This window comes from Sorex araneus, chromosome 2 (genome assembly GCF_027595985.1).
Source record: "Sorex araneus isolate mSorAra2 chromosome 2, mSorAra2.pri, whole genome shotgun sequence".
Lineage (NCBI taxonomy): Eukaryota > Metazoa > Chordata > Mammalia > Eulipotyphla > Soricidae > Sorex > Sorex araneus.
Genome location: NC_073303.1, coordinates 246,959,450 through 246,970,279, shown reverse-complemented (window position 1 = coordinate 246,970,279; position 10,830 = coordinate 246,959,450). Strand labels below are relative to the sequence as shown.

The 10,830-nt window shown below is 39.0% G+C and overlaps 1 pseudogene; it reads right to left on the bottom strand.

Moving 5' to 3' along the window:
• Positions 1–2,050: 2,050 nt before the first annotated feature.
• Positions 2,051–3,005, bottom strand: LOC105943515 (olfactory receptor 7A17-like; annotated as a pseudogene).
• Between the last annotated feature and the right edge of the window lie 7,825 nt (positions 3,006–10,830).

The window sequence follows — 10,830 nt, the reverse complement described above, 5'->3', positions numbered from 1 at the left end:
TGTATGAGGGAAGTATAAGCACAAAAGTGTATAAATCTGTAACTGTACCCTCACGGTGATTCTCTAATTAAAAATAAATAAATTTAAAAAAATAAAAAAAAATGGATTAAATACCTCAACATCAGACCAGAATCTCTAAGGTACATTCAAGACAAGTTCGGCAAAACCCTCCACGACATTGAAGTCAATGGTATCTTCAAAGCTGACACGCCACTGGCCAAGCAAGTGAAAACAGAGATAAATAAGTGGGACTATCTCAAACTAAGAAGCTTCTGCACCTCAAGAGAAACAGTGACCAAAGTACAAAGGCAATCTACAGAATGGGAAAGGAAATTTACGCAGTACCCATCCGATAAAGGGTTGATATCAAGGATATAAAAAGCACTGGGTGAACTCCACAAGAAGAAAACTGCCAACCTGATCAAAAAATGGGGTGATGAAATGAACAGAAACTTTCCCAAAAAAGAAATCCGAATGGCTCAGAGGCACATGAGAAAATGTTCAACATCACTAATCATCAGGGAGATGCAGATCAAAACAACCATGAGATTGTTGTTTTGATCTGCACCACAGAGACTGGCCCACATCCCAAAAAACAAATGCAACCGGTGTTGGCGTGGATGTGGGGAGAAAGGGACTCTCCTTCACTGCTGGTAGGAATGCCGACTGGTTCAGCCCTTTTGGAAAACAATATGGACAATTCTCAAAAAATTAGAAATTGAGCTCCCATTTGACCCAGCAATACCACCCCTGGGAATATATCCCCGAGAGGCAAAAAGGTGTAGTAGAATTGACATTTGCAGTTCTATGCTCATTGCAGCACTGTATACAATAGCCACAATTTGGAAAAAAGAAACTCTGGTACATCTACACAATGGAATACTATGTAGCTGTCAGAAAACATGAAGTCATGAAATTTGCATATAAGTGGATCAACATGGAAAGTATCATGCTGAGTGAAATGAGTCAGAAAGAAAGAGACAGACATAGAAAGATTGCACTCATATGTGGAATATAATATAGCTGAGAAGTACAAGTTTGCAATGATGCAATTTCTGGCAGATATTTCTCTGGACTTAGTTACTAAAATACAGAAATCCCAAAACCATGCAGCCGCTAGTGCGGCCACTCAACCTCATATCACCTCATTCTCAGCACTGGAAAACAAATTATCAAATGCTTCCTTTTCAGCAGGTCCGACTTTAAGGGAGACAAACTCCAAACAAGAATAGTGAGTTTTTTGTTGAAATATTGAATGTAATAAAAGTAAAGAGAAAGTAGAGTGAAATTTATCAGTTACACAGGCGGGGTGGGGGGCTAAGGATGTGGGGGGGCGGGGTGAATCACTGTATACTGTGATTCTTGGTGGTGGAATATGTGCAATGATGAAGGGATGGATGTTCGAGCATTGTATAACTGAGACTTAAACCTGAAACCTTTGTAACTTTCCACATGGTGAATCAATAAAAGGAAAAAATATAAAATAAAAAAAATGAAATAAAAACATAGATTGATAAGAATGAAAGCAATGTACCTTATGATTATTATATTATTTACGGGTTGGGGGCCGTATCCGATTTTTCTCAAGACTGACTCTTAAAAATATAAAAAGACTGCCTCCTGACTCTGTCCTTAGAGATCAGTCCAGGAGACCATATTTGTTGCCAGAAATACACCACAGGTTGATTATGTGCATGGTAAGTCCTTTATCCTTTGTAATATCTTTCTAGCTACTGTGATGATTACTTAGTAAACTTTTAAATGTTTGTGGTTTAAGTTCTTTAACAAAAATATTTTGTAAGTAAAATGTGCTCTCATTAGAAAAGAGGGTATTGAAAATGCATCCAAACCATGGTAGGCAATGAATTTGGATGTTTACCCAAAAAAGTGGTGGAAACTGTGGGATGCAGAGACAGGAACTGGATATTAAATAAAGTGAGCTATGGCAAAGAAATGGTAATCCAGGAAAGAGAAAGTGCTATTCCCAACACATGAAAAATAATTACAATTTTTCTTCTAAGACTTTGACTTCAACATAATAGCCCTTTTTTCATGCCCAGGACAAGTGTCCTTTTGTAGTTCCTTTCACCAAGAATGCATTAAGGGCCCTCTTTATGTCTCTGTTTCTCAGACTGCAAATGAAGGGGTTCAGCATGGGGGTGACCACAGTGTACATGGCAGAGGCGGTTGAACTGGACTGTGAGCTGTGGGTAGCAGCAGAGCTTAGATACACTCCAAGACAAGAGCAGTAGAATAAAGAGACCACTGAGAGGTGAGATGCGCACGTAGAAAAGGCTTTCATCTTCCCCTGAGTGGATGCGATTCTACATATAGAGGAAACTATCTTAGAGTAAGAGTAAAGGATCCCAGCCAGCCCCCCCCCCAGCCAGCAGAACAGCTGAAATATACATCACCACGTTATTAACAAAGGTGTCTGAACAGGAAACCTGGACTATCAACTTGAGTTCGCAAAAAAAGTTGGGTATTTCCAAATCTGTACAGAAGGACAAGCGTAACACCAATATGTATTGCAACAAACATGCCAGACTACTCATGATCCAAGATCCCAGGACCAGCAGTCCACAGAGTCGGGGGTTCATGATGACCGTGTAGTGCAGAGGGTGGCAGATGGCCACAAATCGGTCATAGGCCATCACTGCCAGGAGAAAGTTATCTAACACTGAGAAGGTATCAACAAAATACATCTGAGTGATGCACCCTTCGTAGGTTGTTGCTTTCCTTTCTCTGTGTATACTCAACAGCATGTGGGGGACGGTGGTGGAAGTGAAGCAGATGTCCACGAAGGACAGGTTGGACAGGAAGAAGTACATGGGCGTGTGAAGGTGGGGGTCTGAGCTGACGACCAAGATGATGAGCAGGTTCCCCAGCACGGTGGTCAGGTACATGGAGAGAAAAAGTCCAAAGATGAGGGGCTGCAGTTTCGGATCCTCTGAGAATCCCAGAAGAATAAATTCTGAAACATTTCCATCATTGTCTGGCTTCATGTGATTGTGTCGGTGATGCTAAAAAGAATAAAATGAGCAAATAATATTCATAGAAAGATGTACAAATATTTGGGGGCAATAATTCATTTTTGCATTTGTTACCACTGATAAAATATTTTGGATATGTATTTTTTTCTCTTTGGATCACACCCGGTGATGCACAGGGGTTACTTCTGGCTCTGCACTCAGGAATTACTACTGGCGGTGCTCGGGGGACCATATTTAAGAGTATTCAATGTTTAATGTGCTTTAAAAGCTTTATATATTCCATGATCAGTATACTGAACCTCAGCCAGAGAGATAATATTGAGATTAAGGCACTTGACTTTCCTGTGCCCTATTCTGGTTCAGTCTCTGGCACCTTCTGTGGTCCCTGACATTGCCTAGCATGACCCTTAAACACAGAGCAAGGAGTAGACCCTGAACATTGCTAGTGTAGTCCAAATCTCTTGCCCTTCAAAATAATACTGAACCCCAAGAATGTTGGCAATGTGTCCCAAATCCTAAATTGTAGAAGATCTGTTTTTCAAATCCTAATCATTCTTGCTCTGGATCCAGCATCTTTCCATCAAGAGATATCATACTGCCTTGTAGTAAAGAGAAGATGGCAATTAATTTTATTGTTTGTTTTTTTCATTTTTGATCACACCCCAACATGCACAGGGTTTATTCTTGGCTCTGAAATTAGGAATTACTCTTGGTGGTGCTCAGGGGACTGCACATATGGGATGCTGGGAATCGAACCCAGATTGGCCACTTGCAAGGCAAACGCCCTATCCACTGACTGAGCTATCGCTCCAGCCCACATATTTCAGACATTTTTAAAATATCCCTCCCATATGAAAATTTTCCTTGGTAACTTTTTCCCAAAGAGCCAGAGAATTTTTTCCATATACTGAATGATATTAATTGGAGACCGTCTACATTTGGAGAGATTGCTGGGCTATGGGCCTGATGTGCTTGAGTAAAATGGTCCCCACTATTCCAGAAACACCACAAACAAGCAGAAGGTGAAATGTAACATTTTAGGGGTAATTATTGATATAAAATAGGAAGGCAGGGAAATGGTGTGTAGTCTGTTCTATGTTTCAGAAAAGTTTTCAGATAGATAACATTCAGACAAAGATGAAGTAGAGAAGGAGGAAGAGTGGATTGCATGTTGGCATGTATATCTTGAGATGGGAACAAACAATGAGATTTCCCTAGGGAGTTTACCTGTTTCAGATATTAAAATCAAAACAAACCTGGTGATGGAAGTTGTGAGGTAGCGGGGTATATGGAAGATAGTATCAGAGCATTGCTGAGAAAAGTTGTTTCTCTGGCCCCTGAATTTTGAGAATCACCTTGCACCATACAAACTCAGATATCCATAACCTAAGAAACTTTCTCTCTCTTCATAGAAAACACACACACACACACACACACACCACACCACACCACACCACACTACACATTTACATGAGTATGCAGGATGCTGTTAAGTGTTGTAAGTTTTACTTGTATTCATTTGCAATAGGAAAATCCACATTTGATGGCTTTGCTAGCTCACATATTTATTTATTCAAATTCCTTATAAGTGAAATCAACCTCTAAAATTTCATTTCTTTTTTTTTTCACTTCACAATTAAAGAACTGTGATTTACAACATTTTTGATAGTTGAGTTTTAGGAATAAAATATTTCAACACCAATCCAACCACCAGTGTCAATCTTCCCCTACTAGTATTCCCACATTTCCTTCCCACCCTAGACCCGCCCCACTCCTGCCTGTCAACTTGACAGGCACATTACAAAGTTCCCTGGTTGGAGCTTAGATCTCATGTTGTTGAGTCTGTATTTTGGATATATGGCTAATATAACTGAATCCCAATGCTTGTTTACCCATTACTTCCTGTTCTCTTCTTTCCCCTTGATTTCTTTTCTCCTCTGTCCTTCTCTAAACTCTTATTTGAACACTAGGGTCAAGGGTGATCTAAACATCCCCCTTTATGACAATACCTTTCCTCTACTACTATTTTATTTCCTCAACTAGTGAGACCATCCTTGTCTTTATTCTTCTGGCTTACTTCACTCCACATAATAATAACATTATTTCACCCTTCATTTCTTAAGCCGCTCCAAAAAGAAAAAAAATATTGACTTTGGACTCTGTATTGGAGAAAGATCCCAGTCATCCATGTCACTCAACCAATACTTAGAACTGTTTCATAAACAGAGATGGCATAAAGGAAAGAAGAAAAATGATTGAGGAGGAAATGAGACATGGTAAACTCTGAAGTTCTCTGAGAGATTTTGAGGTGGAAAAGTTTTCATTGGTTCTGGCTACATTCCAACCTGATAACATTGCCTTGTCAACAAGCAAATAGAATTTATAAAAGAACCTTTTCAAAAGTCAAAACTATAGGGGCTGGGGCAATAGTACAGCGGGTATCATGTTTAGCAGTGCACATGCCGACCCAGGTTCGATTCTCAGCATCCCATATGGTCACCTGAGCACCGCCAGGACTAATTCCTAAGTGCAAAATCAGAGTAACCCCTGAGAATCGCCGGTGTGACCCCCCAAAAGCCGTAAAAGGTCAAAAAATTTGTGTCTAAAACCTTATATATCATGCACCCCCCAAAAAAGAAAATAGACATAAACAAATCTGTGCTTTGCAAATGAAAATAAAAACAGTGCTTAGAAAACTAAGCAAATTCTATTTCAAGTAGAAGAATAATTTTTCCTGAGTAGTCTAGTTCACAAATAATTGACCAATGCATTGCAATATGGTTCCTTCAGGGACCAGGGCACGCTCCTTTCACACTATCCTTATATGACATCATCTGTGAGTTTTCGGACATTTGTTATGAAATTGATATTTTTCATTTCCTTGGGGACATTCTAGTCCTGGCTCTGGACTATATCCGATAGGCGAACTCTTCATTTTTTCAAGCACTATCAATCAATAACAATTCCATCTTTTAATACGGAAAATAATTTTTTCATACGCTTATACCTGCAGGCAGCACAGCATACTTACATGTAGCCCACTCTCCTCTGACTCTGCCATCATAGTGCATGAACCATGCTGCCTCTGAGTTTCCTTTAGCATCCTTAATTGCAACTGAATACACTTGCATGTCTATCAAGTCAAATCGTAGCATGTGATGGAAATAAAATGAACTGAAAGAGACTTTCCTTGCTCGTGGTTGTGCAGTTGTGCCAGCACCATCTCTTTAACAAATGGTGCTGGCACAACTGGACAGCCACATGCAAAAAATGGGCTTAGACCTTGACCTGACACCATGCACAAAAGTCAGATCAAAATGGATTAAAGACCTCAACATTCGACCACAAACCATAAGGTACATTGAAGACAAGGTCGTCAAAACCCTCCACGATATTGAAGATAAAGGTATCTTCAAAGGTGACACAGAACTAAGCAATCTAGTAAAAACAGAGATCAACAAATGGGACTACATTAAACTAAAAAGCTTCTGCACCGCAAAAGATACAGTGACCAGAATACAAAGACTATCCACAGAATGGGAAAGGATATTTACACAGTACCCATCAGATAAGGGGTTGATATCAATGGTATATAAAGCACTGGTTGAACTCTACAAGAAGAAAACATCCAACCCCATTAAAAAATGGGGCGAAGAAATGAACAGAAACTTTACCAAGGAAGAAATACGAATGGCCAAAAGGCACATGGAAAAGTGCTCTACATCACTAACCATCAGAGAGATGCAGATCAAAACCACCACGAGATACCACCTCACACCACAGAGACTGGCACACATCCAAAAGAACAAAAGCAACCGCTGTTGGAGAGGATGTGGGGAGAAAGGAACCCTTCTACACTGCTGGTGGGAATGCCGACTGGTTCAGCCCTTCTGGAAAACAATATGGACAATTCTCAAAAAACTAGAGGTTGAGCTCCCATTTGACCCAGCAATACCACTGCTGGGAATATATCCCAGAGATGCAAAAAAGTATAATCGAAACAACATCTGCACATGTATGTTCATTGCAGCACTGTTTACAATAGCCAGAATCTGGAAAAAAACCGAATGCCCTAGAACGGATGACTGGTTGAGGAAACTTTGGTACATCTATACAATGGACTACTATGCAGCTGTCAGAAAAAAGGAGGTCATGAATTTTGTATTTAGGTGGATGGCATGAAAAGTTTCATGCTGAGTGAAATGAGTCAGAAAGAGAGAGACAGACATAGAAAGATTGCACTCATCTATGGTATATAGAATAACAGAGTGGGAGACTAACACCCAAGAATTGTAGAAATAAGTACCAGGAGGTTGACTCCATGGCTTGTAGGCTGGCCTCACATTCTGGGGAAAGGGCAATTCAGAGAAGGGTTCACCAACTATAATGTAACTATAATGTAGTCGAAGGCTATGTGGTGGAAGGGAGTTGCGGGCTGAATGAGGGCTAGAGACTGAGCACAGTGGCCACTCAACACCTTTATTGGAAACCACAACACCTAATTAGAGAGAGAGAACAGAAGGGAATGCCCTGCAACAGTGGCAGGGTGGGGTGGGGGGAGATGGGATTGGGGAGGGTGGGAGTGATGCTGGGTTTACTGGTGGTGGAGAATGGGCACTGGTGAAGGGATGGGTTCCCGAACTTTGTATGAGGGAAGCATAAGCACAAAAGTGTATAAATCTGTAAATGTGCCCTCATGGTGATTCACTAATTAAAAATAAATAAATAAATTAAAAAAAAAAGAAATAAATGACATGTGTACTAAGAAAAATATAGATTATCTAAACTTTTTCCCTTTCTCTATTTTGAAGTGATTTTCAAGGATTGTTTAAAAATACAAGCTTAAACTGGATACGTGACGATTTGAGTTGTGTGCTGGAAGGAAAATTAAAATTGATGTTAGAGTCACTTAAAAATAAAAAAAATGAAAAATGCAAAAAAATAAATTAATTAATTAATTAAAATAAAATGAACTGAAAGCTGTATGAGGAAAACAGCTGAAAATGTGTAGTGTTAAGACAATTCCTTTAAGAACATAAACACTCAATGAAACATGATGACACACAAGGATGATTGCCTAATATCTACCTACATTGATATTTTGGTTATTAAGGATTTAAATCTAAAATAATTTTCTAGAATCCTGCATGGGGGATTCAGAAAATCCACAGGGGAGACACAGAGTTATTATTTCTACAAAACAATGAAACATTCTGTATAGCTCCATAGGATCACTAGCAAATTAGATTTTAAACTTAGTTGGAACAAAGGTTGTATTGTAAAGGGGAATCAAAAAACAGTGGTTGTTTATCTGGAAAATAGAACACTTCCTTCAAAATCAAATGAGAAATTTGGCAACAGAATGTTTTTAAATGTTAATATAATGAAAGGGTTATACATATATATGATATATATTATATTCATTATATATATATGCCTGGGACTGGAGCAATAACACAGCAGGTAGGGTGTTTGCCTTGCACTCAGCCAACCCAGGTTTGATTCCTTCATCTCTCTTAGAGAGCCCGGCAAGCTACCGAGAGTATTCCACCCGCATGGCAGAGCCTGGCAAGCTGCCCGTGGCGTATTTGATATGCCAAAGAGTAATAACAAGTCTCACAATGGAGATTTTACTCGTGCCTGCTCGAGAAAATCGATGAACAATGGGAAGACAGTGCTACAGTGCTACTGTATATATACATATATGTATATATATGTATAAAATGAATATATTTTATACATACATATAAAATCACTGAAAGAAATCAGTTATAAAGAAAACTTAATTAAATTGAAACTAAATGTATTATTTTAGAAAGGAGAAACGTCTTTTATACATTGGACCAGAGGTTATATATGGACAATGTGGGGAGCATCACAGGAGCTCTGATCATGGTGGGTGCAATGGCTTTGTACACAGCATAAACATTAACACTACTGTAACCTGATCATTTAAATTAAAGTTAAAAATATATAAATAAATGACACAAAAAAGAAAGGAAACTGTCATAGGGAATGGGGTTGAGAGTATTAAGTTGATACCCAGGATATTCTATGTTTGCTGGGGGTGGGGGGCAGAGCAGAAGATAAGCAGGTATATATGATAAGGATGTAAATTAAAACTATATATAGACTGCGGTCAATAGTACAAATAATATTTATTTTTCTGTTGAGGATTGTCAACTACTACAATTTGCACTTGAACCAAATCCTTCTGTGACAGAGTTTGTCCCACAAATAGAATTTCAGAGCATCCTGGCTGTCACCCACCCCTTTTCACTACAGCATCCATTGTGAAATGTCTCTGGACTACTCATGTCTTGTGGGTGAAAATATTATTCTTGCTTGAAAGCACTTTAAACTTCACCCTCTCAAAACATTTTCCCAGCACTGATAATATAGGGTGTAATGAGTTAGGAAATACAAATCATTCAAACTGGAGTATCAGAGTCATGCCAAAATCTCAGCAGCCTCTGGTATCAATACAATCATCAATTATCAAGGCAGACCGATGAGACACTCCTCTGTCTCTAGACTAAGGACAACAGATGCTGGTGACCACTGGTCTAGACATCCATTGTCTCTTGCAGAGACCAGTCGGTGTTTGAACTCACCTGCATGCCTCCAGGTGAAGGTGTGAATTCCACCTTAGGAGGTTGATGGTGAAGGAAGGTCCATCCTTCAGACAAAACAGCAGGAAGAGTGAAGTATCATACCCCAGTCAGACCTAAGAATGGAAAGACAGAAATCCCCAAACTTCTTTTCCATCCCAGGATCAGAACTGCAAAGGCACAAGAGAAGAGCAATATTTACAGCGCCCCTGTCTGCCCATCAGACATGTTTACTTCTTGTTCCTCTGGTCCCCAAGCACATCACTCCCCAAAGGACAGAAAACAGTTCTTCCTAATGATTTGCTTTTCCAAAGGCATTAGACGAAATGAATCTAGTTTTGCCAAAGACTTGAACCCTTTTTAGCTAGAATTCCTGCCATATCTCTAGTCAAGTAGCATCTCATTTACACCTGAGTTTACATTTTCCCCATGAGACCACTTTGTAATCTCTCCAGATCAATCATCTCCATATCACCCTTCTCAATTCATCTGATTTGGGGTGGAGGCACAGCCCCCTGATATTTGGAAATATTCTTCTCCACAAAAGTTGAACTTAAAAAAAAAAGTTGAACTGAGGGGTTCTGAGGTTAATCCTGGGTTTTGTGAAGTCTTTTCCAGAATGTTTAAAATTGTCTTTCAGTATGATAAGTTAAATACTTCTTTTGGTTAATAATATAAAACATTAATTATAAAAATGTTTGAACGCATGAGTTTCTCCTTATAGTAATTTCCAGAACTATTCTTTTTTTTTGCAGTGATCACTTTAATTGATAACATCATAGAATAATTTACACTACAGTAAAAAAAGACTCAAGAAGAGACAATAGATAGGGTCTATAAAAGGTAAATTACACTTCTTCCAAGGGGGTAAATACAGACTCATTAATTATGGAGTTTTTGAAAATGAAATGTTAGAATTTGTTTTGAATACATATGCATAACAATTAATGAGTAAGTAGAATTGATACACCAAAGTTCCCATAAAATGCCATGAATGTCACACTAATTATTCCTTGAAAACTATTAAGCTTGGGGATTTATAAAAAAAAATCACTGTATCAATGTCACTGTCATTGTCATTCCGTTGCTCACTGATTTGCTCGAGTGTGCATCAGTAAAGTTTGCATTGTGAGACTTGTTGTTACTGTTTTTGGCATATTGAATACACCATGGGTAGCTTGCCAGACTCTGTCATGCGTGTGAGATACTCTCGGTAGCTTGCTGGG